This window comes from Columba livia, chromosome 10 (assembly GCF_036013475.1).
Source record: "Columba livia isolate bColLiv1 breed racing homer chromosome 10, bColLiv1.pat.W.v2, whole genome shotgun sequence".
Taxonomy (NCBI): Eukaryota; Metazoa; Chordata; class Aves; order Columbiformes; family Columbidae; genus Columba; species Columba livia.
Genome location: NC_088611.1, coordinates 9334038 through 9362036, shown reverse-complemented (window position 1 = coordinate 9362036; position 27999 = coordinate 9334038). Strand labels below are relative to the sequence as shown.

Genomic DNA, 27999 nt, shown 5'->3' with positions numbered 1-27999 from the left:
TGTTTGTTACAGGGATTTTGTGGGTGTTTGATCCAGTAGGATGTTTCATTAACTTCTTGTGGCCTCTCCAGTCACAACAAGGCTTAAGGATTTTTGCTTTTGCCATTTTTTGTGAGCTGAAGGTTCCCACTCTTGGGGAGATAATGCTGGCCACACAAAGCTCAGTGAAAGACATTGCCTATTTGGTTTTGCCTGGTATTAAGCAGCCACTAGCAGCAGATATTATATGCTCTCTGCACGTGCAATTTGACTTCTGCTGTGAAAGCAGCTTTACCACTTGCCATCTGGGGCAACTTAATTGACATGTTTGGAGACTTGTGCAGCCATAATTAAGACTTAGATAGTATTTAGCAGAATTCTCTTGGGTTTTTTTTTTTGCTTACTTACAGTTTGTAATGCAATGAGAAAAGCTGAAGGAAGAGAATCACACTTCAGAAGAGATCTATTTTGGTAAGACAGCAGCACAAGGAGTACAAGAAGGTCAGGCTGCTAGCAAACACCCACAGACCTTTGTGCAAGCTCATTAAAAATAACTCCCTTGTTAATGTCTTTTATCACTTACTGCTAATAAGTCCGGAAGAGGTAGAGCTTTGAGGGATGTCGTATGTTTTCTAAAAAGAGAGTTTTGTCTGAGATTTAGTGGTTTTGTAAGTTATGGCAGAGGTTCTGAAAGCCTTGACTAAGTTCTCCTTTTCCACAAATATTATAATAACTAGTGATGAAACAGTGTATAGAGATGAAGATCCCAAGAGGGCAATTCTTCCAAGTGTCAGGCACTTTTTGTAAATTAATGAATGAATGTGATTTTTGGGACTTGAAGAAATACTGCACATCATGGGATTATTCTTGGTGTGGCAAATGTTATATTTCTGCTAGTGAAGTTGAATTGATTGTATAAATAATCTCTAAATAATTAATATCATTATAAATATTTATATCCATCCTGAAAACTTCTAATTCCCTATGGCTACATGTTTAGGAGTATGAAGTTAGGTAAAGTAAAAAAGTCTTATTTTCAAAGCCTACCAGTTCAAATGATTTAACAAAACTTTCAATACTTGCTTCTCTGTTGCTAAGATGTGAGTGTCCACCATATATTGCCTCTAATACACAGAGGAGACTTAAGTGTATTTGTAAATATATTTTTGAGGTGTATTTGAGTATCATTACGTAATCCAGTCACTGATGCACAGAGATTTTATTGACAGAGGTTCAAAAATGCCTGACTGCACTGCACTGCTGGCAAAACAGGCTGTATCAGCACAGCACCTCTTGGCGCTTACTGAGCTGAGAGCTGTAAGCAATGTACGTGCTGAGAAAGCCCACTGGCATCCATGGCTCTCATTCAGACATTGTGTAAAAGTAGCTTTCCGTTTGTTGCATTCTAGATGTACTGTCCTGCCCCAAAATTTGCTTGTTTGCTGCTTATGTTTGTGCCAGGGTGAAATGCTGTTGTACAGCAACAGGGTACAGAATTCACCCTGTTCATCTCTTCACAACTTCTCTGTCCCTTCGTTATTAAAAAAATCAGCTCTTCCACTACAAGAACAGATTTCAAGATTCCATCCGTAATTCAACATACACAGCTAGCTGCACTAGGCAATCTTTTTAATGCAGAAATTAAACCACTAGATTATTCCATTTAAAAAAGTTGATACCATCTCAGGTATGATTATAAACATGGCCCTATCTATGTATGTACCATCAGAAATCATCAAACGTCTTACATTTAATGTTTATGAGAAAGACTTTAATTCTTTTGCAAATTAAAGCCATGATCATCACTTGGATTAAATTGTTGTAGTTCCACTAAAATCAACATCACAATGCTTACTTACAGTTTCCCTACTGTCAGACTTGTATTTACTTTTAGCCCAGTCAGCATTCAGAAACCTGTGCAATGGCTTTTATGCATCTCTCTGTGTCAGTTTTCAACCATTTTTTCTGACACACCAGTTCCTGCTGTATATGGTACAGTTATATGTTTCTTTGGCTTTTCTTGGGAGGTTGATGAATGCGTTTTTAAGCATCTGTAAGTAAATGGTAATATATGCTAAAATGGTATTTTTGCAATATTTCTGCCAAAATGAACTGTAGTGGATGGCTTGTGTCCACATTATGTTGGAATGTGCATGCTCATAAAATTTTACACTGGACGTTTGAAATTTTGCCAACATTCATTTGCTATCACATCACCCTAATTTCCTACTTTAAACTTATTAGTACCAAGTGCATATACAAGCATAGTTGTGTTCTACTTGCAATAATATACATTAAGAGAGGAAGGAAAGATTAAGTCAGAAAGACTGTATGAAGCTCTACTTAAACAGCATAGTAATACTTGAACTTTATTCATCCTGCCTTAGACAACTGTATGAGATGGGTAGAAAAAATCCATAAGAAGCTTTCTGGTATTTCTGGTATCTACATTGTAAGAACTTAGCTCTCATTAAGTTGATAAAAATTTCTGCCAATAACAAATCAGAGCTATTATGTCTTCATTAATATGCACATAAGTTGTAGTCCAGGAAATTACAGGTCAGAGGGCCCTGTGTTGTCTGAAGAATATAATGAAAGGAGCTGTTTTCATGAAAATTTTTATTTAAAACAGTATTTCTTCCTTTAAATAGAATTATAATTAGGTAATGTAAAGAAATATTATCAAGGTAAGCTGTATATCTTCTACTTTGTTATTAATATCTTGAGCTTCTGCAGCAGAAGAGAGTGCCAAAATTTGTATTGACTTTAAAATTTGATTTGGCTACACATTTTAATTTTGTTCATTTCTATGGATGGATTATGAGACTGTTTACTCTCACTTTTGGCAATAATAGTTTACCTACCCTGGTCTTTTTGCTCATAATCCTGTTATGTTTGGGATCGTGTCACAGGTTAGGGGCTCACAATATAAAATAATTTCAGTTATTATTTATGTTATTTTGAAATTGTCAAGGCATTTCTACTCCAGTTGACTTCCCAAAATATTTTTTTAAATTTATTTTAAACCTATATACTGAGCCCTTTTAAGTGGTGATGTATTTAAAAGAAATTATTGCTATTGGACCTGATCTGGATATGCTGTGTGGGAAATCCACGATACACCTACACAGTCCACAGTCATACCAGCAAGCTCTATACCAACACAGAGGCCTGTCCCTTCTGCTGACAGGAGGATCAGTGGTCCTCTCTAGAAATGTACATCCTTGTTGACAAGATGACCTTTGAAGAAGATGGACTGATAAGCTGGTAATGTGAAAGTGTTCTCCATTGCCAGTGGTATTTTGGCAAGTGAAAAATGGGTTCTGAGAGGAAAGCATGTGAAGTTAAGAGGAGAGAAAGAGGTTTCTATTAGTTTGAAATAAAAAGAAAATACAGAGTAAGAGAAGTATAAGAGGGAATATGAGAATATGAGAAATATAAGAGAGGCTAAAAGAGGAATAGATGACCCCCAAAGCTTCTGATTATTCTAAAGTTGTCAACATTTTTGGACTTTACCTGAACCATCTAGATTTTTACAATGATTTTCTATATTAAATCTGTATGACCTCACACTATAAGAAACAGAAGTACTTGAAAGAAAATGAACAAACAAGTCTGGTCTTTATTAACAAAAGAAAACAAAGAAGTAAAGCAAAATTAATCCCCTTTGTAACCATATAAAGTTAAGAGGCACAGCGTTATGAGACAAACAGCAGAACAATTACATCTGAAGTCTGTAATAAGATTTACAGCATTGTATTTTGGAGCTTAAAACCATATTTATGAATGGTTTGCATTTTATATGAATCTTGTGAAAAGATATCAGTTTCCAGAATTTCTCTAAATTAGGACTAAAGCCTATAGAAAATAATAACTTGCTGCACTGTGGATTGTTCAAGATTTCATTCTGACTCTGCTGTTGCTGGGTTGGCAGCTTAATGACATTTATTTTTTGCCGTCTAGTCACTGTCTTCTTGAATTATAATTGTCAGATATTGTTTCTTGAGAGAGTACGCATTTCATATGGAATGTTCCTCTCTTGACTTACCTCTGAAAATGGAAATGCTTCTTATAACGATCTTAAGTAGCTGGAATCTGTGAGTAACAGGTATGTGAGATAGAACTGGCTGAATGCACAAAAGGAAAAAAAAGGGGGGGGTGTAAGGAAAAAAAAACACAACCAAGCTATAATGCTGTTATTTCTTCTGAAACCCATGAGACTGAGGAGAAAATGATAAATTCCTTGTGGCATCTTCTTTAGGCAGAAGCTTCTCCCTGCTCCCTGCTGCTGGAAGGCACAGATCTCACTTGTTTCTCTGGGTTCTTCCCATGGTCATGGACAAACTATCAAATGCCATTTATTACCACAGAGTTCCAGGTGTTCTCATTTTCTGTCTTTTTGATTTTCTTAAAAAAAAAACCCAACAAAACAATAGAATTCTGTCCAGGATTGAGAATAACATGGCTAAAACTCATGCATTGGTAGGATTTGGCATAAACCAACATGACTCAGAGAGTATGAGTCCTCTAATGCTCATACAGCCTAAAGTAAACCCTAGGTCTTGACCAGGAATTATGCAAGTGCAGTGGATATCTTCTTCCTTCAGTGCCTTTTTGTAAATAAATAAAATCATAATAGGCTGTTCTGAGAACAAGAAAAATTCAAGTAAGGAATACCATCTGCATTATGTGTTTTTACTGTATGGGTGGGTAACAGTAAATATTATGTAACTGTTGAGATTTGGACAAAACCCGATGTCTTGCTATCCCCTTGATAGGCCTTCATCCCCTGAGGTACTGAACACTCATTTTCCTTAGCAATCACTCAGCCTGTTATTTTCATCAAATGATTGCATCAGATAATGCATTTTAGCTTGTGTAGCCTAAAACTAGTAATCCCAAGAGATTAATAAGATTATAAATGTAACTAGAATTAATCAAGTTTAATCACGAGAAGGGATTAACATGGTACTGTTTTTATTCTTCTTGTCAATCACTCAAAAGAATATGCAAGGCAGAACGTAGCCCAGAGTGATGGAGCAACACTTCAGCATTTCATAACTTCCCTTTCAAAAGTTCTACATTGAAATTGTGACTATATAAAATAGAATGAGAAATCTATGTCCAGTGCAGTAATTCTTTGCCCATCGCATTTTAAAGCAAGCTACAGTTAAAAATATAAAATAATATCAGATGTAATTCATGAAAATCCAGACATGTGGCACAAACACGTTTATTTGAACTTGCCTTTTCACATGTAATTCATCTACGAAGATTTCCTGACGATGGAATTCCTGGACTTCCATTTTGAAAAAAGTGATGTTGATTAGTGGAGATTAAAGACCATTTTTTCTGACTTTTCACTTGATATTGTTTTGTTTTGTCAGATTAAATTTCCATACCTGTCTTTGAAGTAAAGCTTGACTCTCTGTCTTCCAGAGATCTTCTTAAATCTTGTTCTAAACAGAAAATTAATTGTACTCTGTGTTAATCTTGCTTGGAATGCAGCTCTCAAGGTCAATTGCTGTCAATTTGGAGCCATGGACAATAGAAATTTATATATATATATATATATGTATATGTATATATACATATATATATTAGTTCACCTGTTCCACCTTACTACCAGAGAGAACTACTCCCTAAACAGCATTTTCTGCTGTCACGTGCCTGAAGATACTAATTTGGGATAATAATGAACTTTCAAAACCAGATTTTCAGTGCATGCAAGAGTGGAATTGAAAACAGAAAATGAGGAAGTTTGTCTTCCAGTTAGGCCTTAATTTTTAGCTGGAGTGTGTTCTGAGTGACTAACTTATGTTAATTTAACAATCTACGTTTCTTTGTGGTGGAACATCATTGCAGGGAGTGAGTGCTATAGTCTAATAATTCTAGCAATGAGTGGGCCACTATTTTATAATAATATAGGAGGTGGAACACATTGCTTCACCTCTGACTATGTTGCCAATTTCAGTCTTTATGCATCTTATCTGCTTAGAATGTTTTTCAGTCTGCTTGCACAGCCATTTCAAGGGCTACTTATTATACAAATTTATGGTAGCTATAGAATTAGTTACAGATCTATCCTTTTGGAATTAATATTTCTCTCCATCTCACAACCCACTGAAGAGTGAAGATCTGGATGTTTCCACATTGGCACTGTAATGTAGTGTGCTTTTGACTTTAGGATAAATAAAAAGCAAACAAACATGTCTTTGTCTGACAAGTTTTCTCTTGGACACACCCACTTATCCCTCATCAGCCAAGATAAATTGCTTCAGAGGGAGGACTTCCATGTTCACAAAAGGAATGCAGAAATTCTTTCTGTTTCGTACATTCTTGGCGTCTTTGTTATCAATTTCACATCCTCTTTGTATTTTGAAGCTCTGTTTGGGAAAGGAGGTTATAAATATTAAAGCTTTGCAGAAGTTCTTAAGAATTATTTGGGATCTTTTTTTTTGGTCTTTGTTTCTGCTATTTTTACCTCAAAGCTACCCTTCCTCATCCAAGCAGTGTATTTTCAGCTACTCCACATAGTTGAAAATATTGTTATTAATTGAACAGAGATCACTTTTGGCTTTCTTCTTTTCCAATTCTGTCGTAATGTTGCCAAAACTGAGAAACACACACGTCAAACAGATTTTGCAAATATTATATGGAAGATATAGAATTTATATTTTGAAAGTACTTTAATTAATCCCCTACCATAAACAGCAAGAGCTTTTAAGTACTGGAATGTGTGTCTTAAGTAGGACTTCATGAAGAAACAGCCAAAGACTTTGTTCATAATTACATAGGACTTTGTAATTAAAATTTTAATGTGATCGGGCTGTGGTTGATAGGGTTTCTATATCACTCTAGACAATGCAAATATGTTTCTGGCATGGCTTGAATTAGATGAGAATTTCCATTTTCTCTCTCATAAACATTTACAGTAGTTATTGACACATACTTGAAAGGCCAGGATTTTAACTTTCAACTAGGGGCAAATATATATATCTCATATTGAACCTTTGTCTGTAGACTTCATTTTTAAGTTCATGTCCCCTTTCACACTGTTCTAGAAAAACAAGTTATGTGGAACTTTTCCACAGTTCCCTGTATTTTGTTTGCCTGGCTTGTAAATAGCCTAAACAGACCTTTTCCTTCATGTGTGAGGATAATGTGCAGATTCCTGTGTTACTTCCCACAATCACCCAAAGCTCCATAGGGGAACAGTGTGCAAGGATATGGAGTAAGCAATAAAAGGAACAGTCCAAGTGCCAAGCAAAAGGAAAAAAAAATGCTTTCCATAATTGGAAGGTACATAAATTACTGTAGCCCTGGGGTCAAATATTTATGTGTGGAATTGCTGGACCATTTAAGCAGCTACTCATTAAAACCATGTAAATGCTTGAACAATCAAGCTATCATTTTACACTGATACTTGTACGTACACCCATGGAGGGAAGGCCACTGTGCATTGATAAGGATACTTATACGTTTAAAGAAAGGTAAATTCCTACATAGCCCTTCTCCATACAAACATTTCCTTAAAGGCATACTATCAGGTGAACTTCACAGACTTTCAAGCATCTCTATCTCAATGTTAGGACTTGCCAACTGTAATGAAAAAAAGCCTACAAGAAATACAGAAAATTTCCTTGTAGGCTGCTCTACTTTTTAATATTTCTGCCTGTAGCACAGATGAGCAGTGTGATTTTTCCCTTGTGAAAGGAGCAGTGAGGTCTGCAGAGATCGCAGGGAATCCTCCAGAGCCACAAAACCATCCTCAGAAGTGATGGGTGCTGCTGTGCTACCTCTGCACTTCAGTCTCCCTGCTTTCAGTTTCTCAAACAGAAGAAGGAGAGAAAGATTTGCTCAGCAATAGTAGTTTGCTCATAGTTTAATTAATCCTCAACTGCGTTCACTTTTTGGCAGCCTTCCAGTGGAGTTCAACAAGGATGGTGGATATCACTCATGCCTGTACCTGCCTCCTTCCTCCTCCAGAACTGAGGAAGTTTCTCTGCAGGTTCAGAAACAGCAGTGACATCCATCAGTCCCCTTAATGCACTTCGGCACAGAGGGGCCCACAGGTACAAAGTCTGCAGTCTGCCTTTGTTTAACACACCAGGTTAAACCCTGTTTTTCTTCTAATGCAGTCTTCTCTCTTTAATTGCCCAGGGTGTTTTATCTCTTCTATCTTGGCCTTTCTCCATGTCTGTATTTAAATTCAGTTTTTCAATCTTCCCTGTGCTTTTCCCTTCCAATTTTCTATTGCAACTGTTATGATCAGCTGCTGCTTTGTTCTTCTCTCTGATCCTTTCACCACCCGACTGAGATGAGGTCCTTCATTCTTCAGCCCCACGTGATGCGAGTGGGTGAATAGTGAGCAGATGACAGAATTAATTTGCAGGTGTCTCCCTCCTTTTGCTTTTGACATCCTGTCATTTAATATGTCCTTATGTCTAGGGGGTTATTTCTCAGAGTTGTGAAATCTGTTTCTAGGTTAGCATTAAGCAACCTTAATTATTTCAGAGACAGTCTTTATATTAGAAGATATTTTTGAGAGAAAAGACTTTCAAACGTTTTTACTTTAAAAACAGTTGAATACAGTAAAATGGAAAAGGCATGAAAGAAGTGGCATCATTTTAAAGCCTGTCTGCAGCTACTCTAAGCCATGAGAATGGAGTAGTTTGTAATAGAACAAAAATGTCAAACTTGAAAAACTAAAGATAATAATAGTACGATTTGTTGCTGTGTGTTCCTTTTTTATCTTAGGACAGGACGTATATTGAAGGTTTGGTCTACTCTGCACACAGTTGCCTCCTGGTGACGTGAGGCATGTCTGTTTGCAGAAATGCACTGTGGTTGACTCGTATGTTAACTTGTTATTTACACCATCATTTGTTTTCAAAAACTGGGATGCTTTATTACAAAGACTGTTCTGAGTATTCTCCCTGTACATCCCTTGCATGTCTCGTTGTGCCTGGTGAGCATCTCTCATCCATACCTTTAATTAATTTTCCAGAGGGGGAAGGGTAAAGGAAAGGTAATCTGTGCAATAATGGAGTCAGGTATGAGTGAAGAATTCTAAACATGTGTTAAATGCACACTTAAATGTAATAATATTTATTTATTTACTGTTTAATTTCTCTCTCAAAATCATAGTATGCTCTTTATTATTAATTTTTTTTTTCTTTTTCTTCTGTGGGGTTGACACCACACCCCCCCAATCATTGTTCTTAATCGTTGATATTCTGCCTCTTTGGGGGAGAAGAATGAAAGTAAAAATGTCATACTTCAGTTATTCCTAGCCTTAAGGGAAATCATCTTTCTTTTTAAGAGTTTATTTTCATTATTTCAAACATTTCTGAGAATGACAAGTGAGATTAGCTGAACACAATACACATTTGGGGAAAGGAAGGATGATTAAGAAATTTAAATGACATGAGCACCAGTATTCCTTTTTATGGGCTTCATGCTGTATTTCTAACAAGTAATTAAAATGAGACCCATTTTCTTTATCTCTAACTTTGGCCTTAAATGCACAAAACTCTTGGTAAAATAAATGTGTGCATATTTCTGATGTAATAGCAAAAGGAAGTAAAAGCTGGAAACAAATTGGTATTTTTTCAGTGCTCCCTCTGAATGATAGTTGATTTTTATGCTCTATATTACACTTCATAACTGGCAGTGAAGGAAGAATCCAAACCAAATTATAAAAAGAACAGGAACATTTGCCTTGATTTTTTTTTGTTAAGCGTGCATGCTCTGTGCTGAAACTATTGCTCTAAATCATGAATAGCATCTAGATTTTAATACGCTTGAATGCTACATTTCAAGACTAAATGGACTGATTATAATTTGTTCCTCATAAATTTCATAAATGTTCAGATTCCTTTCACTAGTTGTATGTTCCCACTGACTTCAGTGAGAATTACTGGTATTAAGATATTTGGAAATTAGGCCAAAAGACCATGTTGTGCAATGCTGTTTGTGGAGTGATTTGCAGGCAGATGTGCAAAATTCAGGTCTGACAAAACCAGAAATCACTAGGAAGCTCAGTCCTCTCCCAGCATCTTTGTGGGAAGGAAGGTTTATTTTCCACAAATTTATTTCCAAACACCCCAGATTGTTTAAATTGTATTTCAAGTCCTGTGAAGCTTTTACAATAAAGCTGGAATCCTTTCTGTGAAATGAAAAAGTTTGAACACACTTGTATTGCTGCTTGCTTTGCTTTTTAGACTAACTCTCTGATAAATCACCCTTTTAATATTAAACTAGAGATGGACCAAACCAAACTGAACAAGCTCAATTATCTTTAAGATGGAACAGAGCATTTGACCAACTGGGGAAGATGACGGAGGGAATGCTTAAGCCAACCTGTCTAATAAGGGAGTCTGTAACAGTTCTCCCTGTCACAGAATGCTCTTTTACATGCTCTATTTATAATGTCCTGTTACCATTTTATTGTGCTTTAACAGCTATACAAGGGTGATTAAAAACAGTCCCCAAGCTTCCTGTGTCACTTTTCACTCATCATCACTGCTCTCAATGGTAACAGTTTAAACCCTCCCATGCCCATTAGCTAAAGTTTGTTGAGAACATAATATTCGCCTCTTTATTACAAAATTCATGAATCTGTATTATTAATTTTTCATTGTCAGGCTTATGGGAAGGATCCAAATCTGGAAATTTAAATAACAATTAATCTTTCTTGTTTTCTGGTCTTCAAATTCCTCCGCGCAAAACTCTACTTGACACGGCATTACTCTAGAATTAGTTTCACTGCCTTTGCCTAGCAACACAAATACGTTTTACACTTTCCAGGCTTCTCCTGTTAACTTCTAAAGCTGATTGTTGTCACCGGTATATCTTTGTTTGCTATTTATTTGTTACTAGGTGTCACGGCTCTGGACAGGCTCCCCTGGCTGGATGTTCCCCAAGCTCTGTCTTTAGGTCCCACCATGCCGGAGCTGTGCTCTCTCAATCTTCTTGACTTTGAGCAGAACCCGGGACTGCCTTTGGCTCGGGGCTTCTACACGCCTTCTCAAGACATGTTCTCTGAATTGCTCAGCCCTGTATTCAGGCCGGATCTCCAGGAAGATTCTCATGCTTTCCCAAAGCTCAAATCTTTGCACTGTTCTTCTTCAGACTGAGATGGAAAATTTCACTTTGAACTTTTGACACTGCAAGAAATATATTGAATCCAAAAGAAAAAAACATCTTTATGTCCTTGCATCATTTTCTTCTTGCATTAGGAGCAGGGGTTTTAAAGAGGAGCATGGTCCCTCTTTGGAAACTTGCCATCTGTTTCTTGCTGCCAGTCAACTCCCCTTCACCTTTGCTGTTACACAGTGAGGAAAGTTTATTCTTTGGCCTAAAGCCTATGCCTTTGTTCATCTCTCTCCCCTCCTTTTTGCCTCATCTGTCTTCTTGACCCACCCTATCTTCATGGCTTTTAAAAACAGTGTTTAATACTGTGCTCCCTTCAGATTGCTCCAGGAGGGTGGTTCTGCCTTCTCAGGCAATCCTTAGCAAACTTGCTGCCCAGCTCAGCACATTCTTGAAGTGTTAGCAACATCTTTGTTCTGTAGTTTCTCTGAAACAGAAGGTGTCAGAGGACAGTGTCCTCATCAGTTTTGCTTGGTGTGTAAAATGGAGGGGAGAGAGTGAGAACATGGTTCCCAGCTTGCTGGTAACAGGAGCTGCTGCCTAATGCAGAGGTAAAGCACAGCTGCTCAGCAGGATTGGGCTTTAGGGCCCAGCACAGGTTTGCCACTAGCTGGCCTAGGCTCTGCAGGAGCCAGCATCATTGTTCTTCTGAGCAGCATCTGTCCTGTTTGTCCCTTCCTGGGTCACCAATCCACCAAGGCTGCTGCTCCCTGGTGAGTACATCGTGCTCAGGGGAGGGAGCAGCTCTCAAGCTATCTGGCTACTTAGGGCCCTTGATGCCTGAGAAGGTGCTGGAGACATTGGGGATGGGCTAAGCTCCAGCATCTTACTGGATGTGTGGGACAGCTGCTTCTGACAGCACCCAGAATGACTCAGTAGAAAAAAAAGTGGCAGCAGGTAAGTCTGTGCTGCTTGCTCAGTAGAGACTTGTGCACTTACAACCACACCTCAGATTTGTCATTTAAGAGCTACCGCCAACACATTTTGCACCTGACTGATGCTGGCGGTGGTGGGAGCCTCTGAGCTCCTGTCCGATTTACCTGACTGCATCTCCTCCTCTTGCTGCGGGCTCAGTCACAGCCCCAGAGGTTAATGTGTTAACCCATCCCACCCACTCGCACGCAGATGATTTTCAAATGGGCTAAAGGGAGTCAACCTGTGAGCAAAGCCTGTGCTTGTGGTCTGCAAGGGGCTGGTGCTTATGTTGGTCCTCAGCATTTGTATGTCCTTGAGAGAGTCAGTTCCTTTCAGGAGCATAAATGAAACGTTACTATAGAATGTCCTGGGGGGAAATTGCATAAGATACAAGTGATTTCTAGTTTTGTTGATTTTTAACATGTTGTGTAAATTACACAAACATGAAGTAGTTTTGTCCACTTTCTGTGGACAAAAAGGAAGGCATTTGACTGAGGATAACATTTTAATGCCTGTGCCTCAGCTACACACACCTTCATGAAGCAGTTACAGTCTGTATTGGAAATACATTGTTAATATAATGGCTTGGTGAAATTAAACATTTAAAATTAATAATAGAAAGATACTAAAGAATTTATATTAAAAAAATATAAGAAGCAGGAAGGGACATGACCTTTTTATGCCAGTGATGGTTTTTGTTATTATAGGAATGAGAGGCTTAATTCCTGGAAGTGCTAGAGTGTTTTTGATTGGTTGACCATATCCTTCATAGGAGTCTGTTTGTCATCTCAACCTTTTTCTGAAAATGGAATTCAGATTTCTAGCCAAAAACATAATATTTTTTACTTTGCATTGAGGTTGTGTAACAGATGGTGAGCTCAAATGTGCTTAGTGTTTCAAATTGATTTGATGACTCATAAAACTGAATAAGACTTTTTCCTCAGATCATGTTTTGGTTCTAGCTAGGGATGAGTAAAACTGTTGAATTAGAGAAAACTCCAGCTAAAATATTAAGTAAGTATTTGAATTGTGAAAATCTTTGGCTTGTCTTGTAGTAGGAAGTACTTGAAATCTCACAGGAGAACAATGTGCAATTCCTGAAATGTTTAAGGAATAGATATAGCTTACTGAACATTGAAACTGCAAACGAAACCTTCAGGTTCCCTGAGAGTTCAGCTATTACATGTTTAAACTGGAACCAACATAAAGTATCTTTCTGAAAAACTTCTGTTTTCTCGTATGTTTGGAATCAGTGGAAGTCAGGTTCCTTTGGAAATACTTTAAAAGACCTATCAGGAAATTAGGTGTCTAGTCCATTGAGTATCTGTCCCTAATAATTGTGTGATGGACAAACTTAAAGCCATAGGTCTAATGTTGGAAGTTTCACACCATGAGCCTAATTGGCCTCTGCTGGTACAACCTATAATTTTCTTGGACATTCTAGTAGGTGCCCTTAGCTACTTCTGAACCTACATTGGAAACAGGATAATGTTATTGACTCTGTTATTAAGTCCTGATAATGCACATTTGGTACAAACGCTCCCTGATCATAGTTCAGTCTGATTCTTTTGAAGAAGCAAGGCTAGTCATGGTACTCTGCTTGGTGCAGATTAAATTTTCTTGGGTTAAGAGGAAAAAAGAACACTGTTTGGGGTCTTAGCACACATTAACGTTTTTGTGACATCTGGAGAGACACCCAAGTTTAGGGAGCTGAGTAGGTCTCAGTACCCAAAGGATTGTCTGAATCAAGGGGGCAGACAATTCTCGGACTGGGTGCTCAGAGGATCTGACAAAGCAGGTAGCCTCTAACCAGCTTCTGAGTTCAGGTTAAGGATTTTCATTCAGGACAAAATCTATTTATTCAGGCCTAACCAAAAAACTCACATTATCATACCTTATTACTCAGCTGTGGATTTAAGTTAACATACACATTACTATAGAAGAAACCAGGAAACTCAGAACACTTCTGTCTTACAAGTACACAAAAGTATATTATGTATACAAAGAATATACAATTTTGAAAGGGCTCTTAGGCCTGCTTGTGATGTTTACATAAGAGTTAGTATTGCCATTCCAGGTGTATTGGTAATATTTGCCTGAAAAAGAGATGCCGTCACTTGGATGTTCTTTTTTTGTAAAGTTATATTTTTGCTCTGTATATCTAGTAGCACAAAGCTTGTTTTTCTACAAGTTGCTCTATTTTCAGAGATAATAGGTAGATGTTAGAGTTCCAGCTTTTCTTCCTAATATTACATGTGTGGCTCTATTTGCATTCTCTCAGCTCATGTTTTCTCAGATGCAGAAAATTATGTAATTAGTTGTGGGGTCTCATACCATCGTTTCAGAGATGTTTCCCATTTAAATTAAAGGCCTGTTCTTCTACCCAATCAGTAATTGTCTAGATCTTTTAAGATCTCCTTCAGCTTGATTTAATTGTTAAACATTAATTTAGTGGGAAAAAAGGCTTCAAAGGGAAAAAAAAAGAACTGCTGGAGGGGCAAAATATTAATAGGTGCTTAAAAGCAAAACAGTATTTCTTCCCTTTCTAAGCTTGCAGCCCTTCAGGCCTAGGAGAAAAGAAACAATTGACTGTATTACAGGATTATATAGGTTTCATTGACTTAAAATGAACTGAAAGCAGCTGTAGGGAGATTTACCTCAAGTCTTTATTATTAGCCATATGAGGCAGAAAGAAAAACAATGTTTTGTTTGAATCAGAAAATACAATTTTCAATGGTGGTTTAGAAAAGGTTAGATAAAGAGAGCATTATTTTTCAATAGGGAAAAAGGTGAATAGAAAAATTTTGTTTTGCCAGCGTTACATACCGTATGAAAGATTTCAGCCAACAGAAAAACAGGCTATCTTATACTTGTAGGGTCTTTGTTTTCTTTCATTTCTGATACTTGATATGTCTTTTACTTACTAACAACAGTAATACTTCACTCCTTTGAATATTTCTACCATGCAAATGGAGATAAAGATCAAAAAAGTGTTGCTTTTTTAAAAAGAAAATCTTTCTGAAGTCTGCATCTCATTGAAAAATACATTGGTACAGGTTTCCCTCTAAGGTTTCTGTACTTGGTTGTTAAAAATTCTAATTGAGAAAGAACCGAGGAGTTTTTATAAAGAAAAAAGCTGAGGATGCAAAGTCAGAATCTGTTTTAAAGATCCAGAATATTTCCTCGCCATGAAATTTTAAAAATATTTAGGATTATTTTACATACCATATGCTCTTCTGGAAACCATATATTTCATTAAAATGCAGTTAATATAGTTGTTTTACAACCTGCCTATGCTCAATTACTTTTGTAAATCAGGATCTAGCTTTAATTCCAGTGATGTGCCTGGGAATGGGAACTGCTCACTCTCATGCTTGATAAAAGTGCACTGTTGTGCTACAATGTTGGGTGATAAGGCATCTCTAAACATGCATATCACCATGAATAAAATCTGATGCCTAATATCAGTTATAAGATATTACTGTTTCATAAAATACAAAACTTTCTGTTGTTTTAGGATTTCTGGTATAAGCTTCTTGTTTCTTGTAGCTTATAGGTGATCCTTATAGGTGATAGTTCCAAGGTGATCATCTGTAGTCACACATATTTTGTTAGGTTGTGTTACTAAATAGATTCTGCAATCCATAATAGACTTTTTTTTTATTTTTTTTTTCTTTTTCCCTTTGACTGATTCAAGTGAAATGCTTTTATATAAATGTCTCCACAACAGTATTCATTATGGTGCAGGATGGAATTACACAATTCTGAACATTATATTAGCTGCATATTACTTTGGCATTACAGCAGAAATGTTTTAGCAGAGTCAAACTGTGATTTAGAAATTTGAAAAAACAAATACAAAAAATTTCTATGAACATGTAGGAAAGCTGGAAGGAAATTCTCACTGATATTCAAAAACATATTCTTAACTTACAGGCCAGCCACTCCATAGTCCATTTCTGAGAGGAGCAAAACCAAAGCATTCCAGGATAAGGAAAGACAACTTTCTTTGTGTAGCTACGAGTAGCAGCTACACCTCTCACCCACTTACCCACAGAGTTTCTTCTTCAAAGAAGAGTCTACAAAGAGAGATGTGGCTGATTCTGTCTGCAGCAATGTAGCTTTGAAGTATATATTGTTGCATTCTGATACTGTGTACGCAAAGGCAGAGTTTTCCCATGTTTAAGAGCTGTCTTGCATTCTAACGTTCAATTTATGTTTTTATGCAATATACAGTTTCTCAAACTCTTTTCAGTGGGACAATGACTTTTTTATATATTATAAATAATAATTTTTACAGCTTGCAGCACGGTCATCTTAATTATCTATTTTGAGTTTTATATATTTGTAAGAGAGATGTTCTCAACTCTCTGATATTCCTGGGGTCAACATGCCATTGAACTATGCCAACTTTTTATTTTCAGCTCTCTTCTTAAATCAATAACTGAAGGGTTATCTTTCTGCAATAGCATAGCAGCTATTGCAAAACTCAAATTGGCGGACATCATTTTTGGATCTTAAGTTAGAGAAAGGCTGAATACTTTGTGAAAGTAAAACATTTTTATTTTTTTCTAATTTGTCATCCAGAATCACTATTCACCCTTTTAAAAGGTAAGCCGTGATTCCTAACCAACCTGAATTCAGGTAACACTGCGTATGTTTTTCAACATAAAGAAATTGAAAATGGTGTCGTAGTACAGAAGAAAGCTTAGCATTGACATCCCACTTTGATATGTAGGTTATAAGGGACTTGATACAAATAGATTAATCAACTTGCCCAGGGTTTTAAAGGGAGCCACTAACACAGTCAGAGCTGAACACGGCATTCCTGTCCCCTTCACAACACATATTAATAGACCACAGGCTGGGGATGTGACAGTTTCTCTGGCATTCAGAGGAATTTCTTCATGGAATCTCACCCTAGTTTTCTCCTCCAGCAAGAAATCCCAATCTTCCTTATCTCCAATAATTTCCAGTAGGTTCCTCCCTTTATGCTATCAGCACACATTTCTTATTATCAATGTTGCCTTCTAATAAGAAGTCCAGGTACTTGTCACTGTGTGTAGGAAGAGGATAATTTCATTCAAGTAGATGTGTTTCATGCTCAAAAGTATTCACTTACAGTTGAAACTTCCAAAAGAGTTCAACAAGGAAATTTGATATATTTGCTGTAGATGTGTTGTCAGACTTGCTAAACACCATCCCAAACACTAGCGGGGGGTGGGAAGTGGAAAGTGGATCCAAGTGACCTGAATCAGACCTGAATCGTTTGCACAACGACACATATAATCACTTGATATGTGTACACATACAATTACATAGATACAGTGCTGCAATTGCATGTCTGATGTACTTTTAGTTATGTTAATCTGCTGAAGAGAACAGAAATACTGAACAAAATGAAACGGTTCTAAAGAGAAGTTTTATTTCATCTGCATATTCACCAAAAGAAAACTAACCTATATGTATTGTGAATTTAAGTTGGTGTTCTTGACAAAGTGGAGGCTGCTTGTAGTACAGGAGTAGTCTCCCTTCTTAGAAGTGACTTCCAGTTATTTGTGTATAGGATGTAAAGAATGTTCTGCTTCCTTGGGCAACATTCTCTGTTCAGAATTGTGAGTTACAAGTTCATTGTTTTGTTTGGGATCAACAGGAGTTACGAATTATTGAAAGTTATCACACCTTCCAAGCATTTCAGGGCAGTAACATACAAGAAGAAGAGGCATATTTCTCTAAATGAATACATTTTCATTCAGTGGGTTATTCACTTAACCTGCATTAAGTGTAATCCTCTTTGAATCTCAGTGGTCACCTCCTATTCTTTTTCTGTCAGTCTCCATCTCCTGAAAAAGCATGAATTTAGCCTTCAAAAGAATAGTAGTTTGGCTAAATCATTATGTAGCTTTCTGTAAGAAAACAAGAGGGATTCTGTAGAACTAGTGAAAAATAGCTCAAGGTCAGTAGCACCTAATATTTGCATCATAATTAAAGTATTCACATTTTGTTTTCTCTTTCCCTTTCTCTCTTTTTCTTTCTCTTCATGTTTTCCTCTTTCCCTTTCCTTTACCATTTCCTTTTCCCCTTCCTTTTTCTTCTTTCCTTTTTCTTTTTTCTTCTCTCTCTTTTATTCTCTCTTTTTTTTTTTTTTTTTAATAGGTATTTGTCTCAGTAATATAATATCATCACCTCTTTTTATTCTAATTTTATTTTCAGACAAGGCAGATCACAGTGCTGGCCATTGTGATTTACTGCACACCAGCTTTGCAGAATATAATGGAGCAGGACAGTATTCTTTTTGATGTGGTTAATCTCTGTTATACTTGTGCCTCTCCTGAAAACTGCACTGTGTCAGAGAGTCTTTTGTAGCCAATGGTGACAGGAAGATCAACAGAGAGAGGTTGCTCCATTAACCTCTGAAGTAATGAAGTTGCATTTCAGGCAGTCAACACTCATGCTGCCAATTTATTATCATTTAAGAGGAAGTGAAACTACTTCAAGCCACTCTAGTGTCCACATTTTGATAAATACACAGATTGCTAATGTTCTAATGCTAACAATCAGCCTCAAGGGGACCTCTAATGGCGTAGGATGCTGTGGCTGTGTGTCTTCTTGGTCTTGCAAAATGATCAGTCTTCAGCACCAAGAAAACAGGCTAAGCCTACCTATTTCCACACTAAATATGCAGATGTAGTTTTGCTGATAATGCCAGCTTTATCTGTCCATGTGGAAATTCTGGAAGTAGATAAATAGGTTGATAACAAATCTGTGTAAACTTTCAAGGGAACTGAATTCAGATCTCAGGATTTGCTTTTATTTAATTCTGGTTTCCCGGGGGATACACATTTCTAAGGGGATTACTTTCCATCTTAGAAACAGACAACCAAAATCTTGGGAACACGTTTAAACCTTCAGTTTGTTACAATCTTGCAGGATTGTGTGACCTTATAAGATTTTCATGACCAATAGTCAAATCCTGTGGGAACAGCTTTCTGAGGAAGCAATAACATTGGTCTCCCCCACCTCTGCAGTAAAAGAGGCTTGTAAAAGAAAACACTGCAAAACTGGCATGACCATACCCCCATTCTTCCTGAGTTCTGCTCCTAGGCATGGTCTTTGGCACATACTTTTCCTGTTAAAGGGAGCGTAATTTACATGTCTGGCTTTCCAAAAGCAGTGAAAACACTTTTTATATATATAAATGTCCAGGTGGTTTCATAGCCATATCATACATTCCTTTTCTCCCAGGGTGACATAAATAGTTATTTATCCACAGTATTTCAGAGACACAGAATCAAGGTGGTCAGTTAAGTGCAGTATGTTCCTGCTGGTGCCTTGTTGGATTTCTGATGTATTTGTATTTATCCTGTGGGTCAAGCTTTGCCTGAAGATTGGTGTCTGAGTGTTTGCTTCCTGGATCTAATTTGATGTTATTACACTGAACTAATTTGAACGACACTATCTTCTGTGGGCTTTGGATGGATCCTTTTAGTGTCTTTCATCTGTGAACAAGAAGCACTTAGTGAAGCAGTGGGAATGGTACCTGCATTTTATAAAAGGATATTGTTTATGAACAGAATACTCAGCCATGGCCTCATGCCCATTGTGTGAGATGACTGTTTTCTAGCCTCTCCTGTCAATAGCCTGAACTACTTTTCTCTCCTTCCAAGCTGTAACTCTTCTTGCTGTAAAGCAGATTTTCTAGCTTGCTCCTTTTGTCTTGCCTCTGCATGAGGAAGGTGGCTGCCTCTCCTTCGGCTTTTTTTTTTCTTGAGCAATGGTTGCTGGACTATGTAGGCAATCGCTGGTGGTGCAGAGCTCTGCCAAGGGCAGGAGTCCTGGCTGTGGCCAGCACAGTTTCTCACCACTGGCTCCATTCCCAGCAGTGTCCTGAGGTCTGTGTCAGTGCCACAGGATTTAGAGATGTGCTGCATTACTCTGCTGTTCACCAGAATGTCTTACAAACCTAGTTCCAGAAGGAGCACCACAAGCATCTCCCATGTATGTCCCAAAGCTGTATCAAGAAATGCAGCCTGCAAAGCTTAACGTATTTTCTTCCACACCCTTTCTCCCTCCCCTACTGCCCCCCCACCCCGCAACACATTTTTCTGTGTACTGAGACAATAGGTATCTCAAAACTCTCCCTTTTGTGTTTAGGCAGGCAGGTTTGGAAGAGGCCCCCTAGCAGGTTAGAGCACAAGGTTGCTGCTGGAGAACCTGAGGTGACACACGGTGGTTGGCTTTTTCAGCTGTTCTCAGCTGGCAGTGGATTAGAGCTCTGCTCCCAGCTGTGCGCAGCTGATAGTCCTGGCAGGGCACTGCTGGGGAAGCAGTGCTGGGCAGGAGCACGGTGAGGGTTATGGCACTCAACAGCACTCCCAGGAAAATGTTTTGAATATGGGGGAAGAGAGCAGGGAATCTCTGCCACCTGCACAGCCGGTGGTGGCTGCAGAGCACTCAAACTGCCTGTCATGCATGCGGTCTTCAGAGTTTATGCAAAGACATGTCACAGAGGAACTGGAAAAGCTGTCAAGAAATGTGTGGCAATGCTAAAACCAGAGAAACTTGGGCAACCCTCTGTGGGCCAGTACTATTTCAACACTCACTCTATCTCCCTTTCCCTCTCAACTCCTTGCTTACTTGATATTATTAGCATTCATAAAGCAAATGAAACACACAGTGTGTGTGTATGTGTATACAAGAAGAGAGCTGGGATACATGTTGTGTGGTATCGCAGAAAAATTTTGTTGGCAACATTATCAGATTTTCAGGCAGTGAAGATGTTTTCATTTAGCACAAAATTAGTTCATATTTCATATGTGTTTTCAGAAAGGTGAGATAAGATTAGGCAATACTGAATTATAATTTGTAAATCTACAATTTGCTGTTGGTTCTTGTCTGTAGTCTTTCTATGTGATTTAAATATACGGTTCACTAATCTTAGCTTCTTCCCTACTATGTTTAGCCAAAGCGAACTGTTAAAGAATGTGAAATACATTATTTTATTGGCACTGACTCACGACTGAGTCAGTGAACTCTTTTGCACTTGCAACTAAAATTGGATTCTAACTTTCAAAAATTTATGACAATTGCTCCTTCTTGTGGCTTGAATGTTGACATATAATTAATTTAGGATTTCTTCTTGAGATTTCCTGTCTAGGTTTGTACCTGTCACAAAAATATCCTTGGAAGTTTATCTAACAGCTGGAACACCACCAGAGTCGACTGAAATTTAGCAAAGAGATTTACTGGGGCCAACAGGAAGTGCACAGAGCAGGATGGCATAAATATGCAAAAAGAGCCGTATTTTTCAGCTGTTTTAAAGGATCCCAGTACAGGCTGATAATGACATAATCCTGAAAAATGCTGGCACTGTGTCAGCAAGCAACACCACCACAGAAAAGGATTCCACAAGCATGGATTTGGACTTTGTTGCATTATGCACAGAATGGAACTATGTCTGTTGCTTTCCCTCAATCCCAGCTACCCTGCAGGTTTCAGATCATTCTTTTGAGAAACCAGATATATTTCATGTGATTTTCCCACAAAATGGTTTGGAAATCTATTTCATTCGTCTGCAGGATCGCAGGAACTCTGAAAATTGAAAATCTAGGTTGCAGTGACTTAGTGACAGTACTGAGGGATTGGGCACTAAAATGGCAGATGAGATTTCCTTTACATAAATGTAAAATGAAACATATGGGAGAAAAGCAATCCCAACTCTACACACCAAATGTCAGGATGTAAATTAGCCTGTATTCTTCATGATGGGGATGTTGGAATTATTGTGCACAGTCCTCCAAAAACCTTACTTGTAGCAGTAGTCAAAAAGGCAAACAATATTATAAATATTTAGGAAAAAAATAGATACCTAAAAACAAGGCCATTTTTAACCCCTGTACCTGTTCAAGGTTTGCCCACATCTTTGCTATTCCACATATTTCTAATGAGCTACTGAGAATAAACAGAGAACACAGGAAAGACTAGAAAAAAAGGGATGATGAGGATGACAGAGATTTAGAAGAGAGACTATTACAATCTGATTCTTCAGCTTGGAAAAGAAGTAGAAGTAGGAGAAATCTCTAAAAACAATCTGAAGGATGTAAATACAAAAGGATTGGTAAATTTTCCTACAGTGTGCACACAGTGAAATGAGCAGGCAGTGGATTCTAGATATAACACAAGGCAATACTTGCTCAAATATCATGCAACTGTTGCCCAGTCTTCCCATACCAACTACGGAGACCACAGTATAAATGAAACTGAAACAGTGCTGAAGCGTTTGTTGAAAGTATTGCTCTGTGGATGGTTGTTGAATGGAATGTTCCAGATTTAGCAGGGAGCCCTGAGCTCTCAGGAACACATGCATTGCAGACAGCCTGGAGGATGCATTCCCTGGAGGGGAAGGGCAGGATCTGTTTCCTTCTGTGTAGGAGAAGTGGAAGGTGTGAGTTGTTCCTGATGCACACTTCAAACTTCTGAAGAGTGTTCAATTAGAAATTATTGCTGGAAGAAGCTTCATTTTCTAGGAGTCTACAAAACCATTTGTGTTCATTATTGTGTTGATGCCTAATAGTGGAAGATACATACCTTGGGGAGTTAAAATTAAAATTTAATTGAATGAAACAAAAATAAAGATCCCAAAACATTCTACTGGAAAAAGAAACCTGAAAAGGACACGGTTGATCCTCTTCCTCCTTTTTCATGTCCCATGTTTGTGATCCCGGGACTTGCATGAGAAAATTAGTGCATTTTGTAGTTGTTGTTTTTCAAATGAATGTTAGTTGTTGAGCTCTGTTAAAAAGCTATTCCTGGCTTAATCTATTGCTTTTGATGATAAAACAATTAATAAATTACAGTTAAGGTATACACTACAGAAATTGGCTTGTTCAAAAGCACAAATAGCTAAGTAAATTAATTAAAGGTAGTTTGATTTGATCTATGCAAATGTTTGTAAAAACAAGGTTTTCTTTTCACAAAAATTGCAATGAAACTATGTTATTTGACTTAATCCTCACATTTTATATTCTAGCCCTTACAATACAGTACGCTAAATTCAAACATGAATGGTCCAACCGTGCTTTTGCTGAATTTCCCACATCTTTGTGTCCAACCCTAATATTCTTTATATTGCATAATCTGCTGTGTCTCATATCCAAAGTGTATAAATATCAATGTGGAAGTGTATGTAGCACTGGTGACCTATATTATATCTTTAAGTTCAAGTAGAAAATAAGACAAGGCATGAAAATGTGAGGAAAAAATTAAATCCAGAATATTAGAATTAAATGGGCTGGATGATTTTATTTGTATTTAGAAATTGGTATGTGTTCTCAGATTTGGTTTTCTGTTCTTGAATTAGAGCGTCCAGTAAGAGTGAAGTTTCTGGAAAACAGTCCTGAAAGTCTCTTATCTTTCTTGTAACGTGGTTGTTTCAGTGGAGAAGATGTTGTTTAAGTACCAGTTTTATTGCTATTCTCTCTAAAATTAATGGAGTAACAAACAAAGTTTGGACTGCCATCATTGTTCTTATTTTCCAAGTTGTTTGTATGAGTTGAGTTCCACTCTGGGCTTTACTTTTTCCTCAGTGGGTTTGACACATTTGTGCAAGCACAAGAACAGTATCTTCTGGTTTTGTTTTGCTGTTTTCAATTAGCAAATCGTTGACCTCAAATATGCTTCTGTGAATTACTCTTCTTGTGTTTTATCTTGTTCCAACCAAAAGAACTGCAATATGCAGGTAAAGTAGACGGTGATGATATAACACAATTACCAGCTATACTCCAACACCACCACTCAGAAATCAGTTAGTAAGAGATGGGTAACAGAGACTGACAGAGTGGTAAAGCACTGCTGCAGAGAATGGCATAAAAAAGAATGCAGAGAAATGAAGGTTAAGCAAGCAGAAAAATAGAGAGATAGAAGAATAGAGAGGGTCTGTGCTGTTGGAATGGGAGATTGAGAGGAGAAGAAAATGGGCATAGGGAAAAAATACTATTCAGTGTAAGTTGTGATTAATGTTGAATTGTAGTGATTATTTTTGCTAATAAATTTACTAGTCTTCTATTGCTAAATACAGTTTAATTGCAATGCATCAAATTGTAAATGCATCAAGCAGAAAATGTTGCTCTTGTAATTTTACATGATTTCAGAATGAAGTTCATATTTTTAGTTGTATATGTTTACCTGTAATTGGACACTTACACGGAAGGTCGGAGTATCTGCTTTGGAAATCTTGCAATCTAAGACTCTGATCTTGCTAACTGTTATGTACTTGCATGCTTTTGAGTTCATAAACGGTTAAAAATACAGTGTGTGGAGATCGGGGGAGCAAGATTTTGCTTAAAAAAGTTGCTTATTGCTATTTTATTATTTTCTTTTATGCAATAGTGGTTTTTATTGGTATGCTGATAACTGTGCATATTGTATGCATGCACTTCATAAAAGGATAGCATGTAAGGTCCCTTTCAGGATAGACTCTCAAGCATTCTCTTAATGTTACGTGCACGTTTAAGTCTCAGAGTGAAAACAAAAACATATACCCGTTTGCTTACCAGAACTGGTCCCTAAGTCTTCCCTATCATGCACTGAGAAATGCGTGGGCAGACCATAGTTGTGGAAAAGCTTGTAATATTGGGGCCTAAAGTATAAAAATTATTGCATAATTAGACCACACAAGTTAGATTTCAAATGCTGCATGTTGTTTGGATGGGTATTTAAAAAATAAGTAGCTGTCAAGCATGTATGGTCATGTTCATGCTGCCACACACAGTCATTGTAATGCTTTAGCAGTTTGAGGAGTTTTAAGTGGATCCAGCATTGGTCTTGCTTCAAATAGACCCAACCTACTAACACTTTCCTTAGCTGTGTCTCTTTCTTCTTTATGTTAAAAAGTGCAAATGTAAATATCACACTTCACTTTTATAAGTACATTCATATCATGAACATAAAACAAAAACTATTTAGAATCATTTGGAGGGGAAGAAGATGAAAGTATATCTCATTTACTGTGAAATAGGCTTTTGGTATATAACAAAACTCTGAGCTATCCTTTGGCATATTGATTTCTTTTATATGATTAGTAATATAATAAGTACACCTCACAATGCCCTCCACAGCACAATTAGTATTTAAATATAAATGACAGGATAACTTTAAAGATTATGGGGCTATTAACTAGCAGAGCAAACTAATTAAATGGCATGTTAATAGTTTACCTAAATTATGAAGTATCCTAAATTATGAAGTATAGATAGGGACATGCAGCTTTTGGTACAGATGTTCAGATCCACATAGCTCATTAGCTTATTCTTGGCTTTAGAAGATAAGGAATCTAATGTGATCGGAAAAGCAGACACAAGCCATTAGATGCATCTTTATTAATTTTATTATTATTATCTGGTTTAAAAAAAAAGATAACACCAGCAAACTTCTGCCAATTTGGTGGAGTCATCTGCCCTAAGGACACCATGCTATGCCCAGCACTTTCTGAGAAGTCTTGTCCTCTCTAGCCAAGAATTCAGTCTTTTCCTAAGGGAAGAAATAGGCCCACACATGAAGTACCTCAAACCTGCACTCAGCCGTCACCACCTCTTCCTCCTGACTCCATCCAGCCTTTGGGTACTTCAAAAGAAGGAGTACAGCCCTTGTATGCCTGCTCGTTGGCTGGAATGCTTTTGGATTAAACTTCCTCACCACAACCACCAAATTTATTAGTATTTACTCTAGTAAAACATCTAATAACCAATATGCTTCTAACAACAGAGTGTGGTGACAGCCACAGTACCGAGGGTTATCCAAGCAAAACAACCAGCCAATTTTAGCTATTAAATATTGACTGACTCTGGTAGGATGCATGAGGTGAAAACCAAGTCATGCTCTCTACAACCAGACAAATATGTACGAGATTTTAAGAATTTCCTTCTAGTCCCAAACTAGCAGCAAATCTAAAAAGAGGACAGAAAAAGTAATTCCTACAAATTCTAGATATTCCCCTCATCCATAGATCGGAGCCACAGTTATAGCCTTGCTTGGCTCAGGCAAACTCCTAAGAACAGAAAAGAAATACCCCTTGATCACTAGTGGCCAAGAAAGAACATGCTTTGCTTTGGACATCATTTTTGTCCCTCTGAAAGGAGTGGCCAGTCATTTCTGTGGATCAGCAAGCCGGAATGTCCTAAGCCCTCAGCAGTGCTGCCAGCAGCAGTGCGCTGGCTGCACCTAAAGGGTGACTACGCCTGAGCAAAACCCTGTTACCTCACCCAGAGAGAAACAGGGTGGGCACCAGGGAAATGCGTGTGGACAGAATGAACGATTGCCAACCCCTTCCCTCCTTCAGTTATGACCCGTCTTTATTGTTCTCTGCACGTTTAACCTCTTACATAAGCAGTAGCTCATTTGGGAATGAGGGCAGTGGCAACACCTCACAGGCTTGAGAGAGAGACAAATGTTGCAGATACACAAGTGTTCAGCCAAGTCATCATTTGCTCCATATGGACAGACTGGTAAGTCCTGGCAGTGATCAATCTGCAGGAACTTACAAAGCATGAGACCACAATGCAGCTTTGAAAGGCAAACAGAACCTTCAGAGCTCAGAGACCATGAGCATTCGCACCAAAGTGCAAGAGCAACCTTGCACTGTTCTCTGAAAATAATTTAGTCCTTTGGGAGACAGGGTATTCTTCTAGTTTGTATCTCACATTAGAGTTTAAAATTTAAACCTGCCCCTCAGTTACATCTGTAATATCTCCTTTCATTAATTTAATTCATCTTTCTTGTCCATTTCACAATCCAGTTTTTAAAACCTGAATTAAATATATATATTTTATCTTATGAAAAAATAAGAGCACTGGGGAGTGTCATTTTAAATAAGTGGATATTCAGATGCTCATAAGTGAAACTTATCCCAGCCGAGATTTTAGTGGGTTCGTTTTTTTTCCTGTTTTCATTTTGCAATTAATTTCTAGCAACAAAGATTTCTCTACCCAGTGAAAATTCTCAGTCCTCTCTTTTAAGAGAAAACAGCATCTTGAGGTTTCTTTTTTTTTTTTTTTTTACATTAAACAAAACATGTAGCAAGTTGCAATTAAATTTCAGTTAACAAATGCAAAAATACACCCAACCTCCATCTGCCAAAAATAAATAGTTTGAAAAGTAATTTCACATCCCTGACAATGACGACTGTGTTTATGACATATTTCTGGTGCCATATTCCACTCTCCTATCACTGCCAGCTTGCATCCAGTATTTAGAAATAAAACAGAAACACATTGAACTTGCTGAACTAGATGTTGCCACACTGCAACTCTAATGGGCTTAGTGACCACAACCTACAGGGGCCAGAATGTGTCAACAGCAAAAGGGCCAACCTCAATCACTGTCTGTGCTTTTACAAAGTTGTTACATGTTTAATTCTTTTCAGCTTAGTTCTCCTGCTGTTTTGGCTGCTCAAAACCAAGGCTCATATATTGCAGCAGCCTTCTCTACCTCATATAATGCCACAAAGGTCTCAGCAGGAGACCTTTCAGTGGAGCAGACAAGCCACAGGCTAGGGCAAACAGGGCATCACAACTTCCTAATAAGATGACTTATTAGATTGGGGGCTTGACACAGCTTTTATTTAACCACTTCTTTTCCCAGCCACCAGAAACACAAACTGTCTGTCTGCTTGGAGCACAGCAAGTGGTATGCGGCTTTTCAGCAAACACTGCCACTGCGTTCAGCCCAGTCAATAAGCAGAGCATGATTTCTCATGCCATCTTTATCATTATGCCAATACATTGCTTTTGCTCTTAATGTCAGGTTTCCAGCCACATGATTTTTGCATTATGTTGAATCGATCGATATTTTCTCGCTGGATTGGTCACTGCCTATTCAGGACTTTGAGTGGGCTTGCAGAGGGCTGGTGGTGAACGAGTTAAAGGACTGAAAAGGCAGGATCGGTTTCCTGCC

General features: G+C 37.7%; 1 protein-coding gene across 28 annotated transcripts in view; it reads left to right on the top strand.

Annotated features, from left to right (window-relative positions):
* ERC2 (ELKS/RAB6-interacting/CAST family member 2) overlaps positions 1-27999 on the top strand; it is a 439127-nt gene that overhangs the window by 402076 nt on the left and 9052 nt on the right. The window lies entirely within an intron of this gene.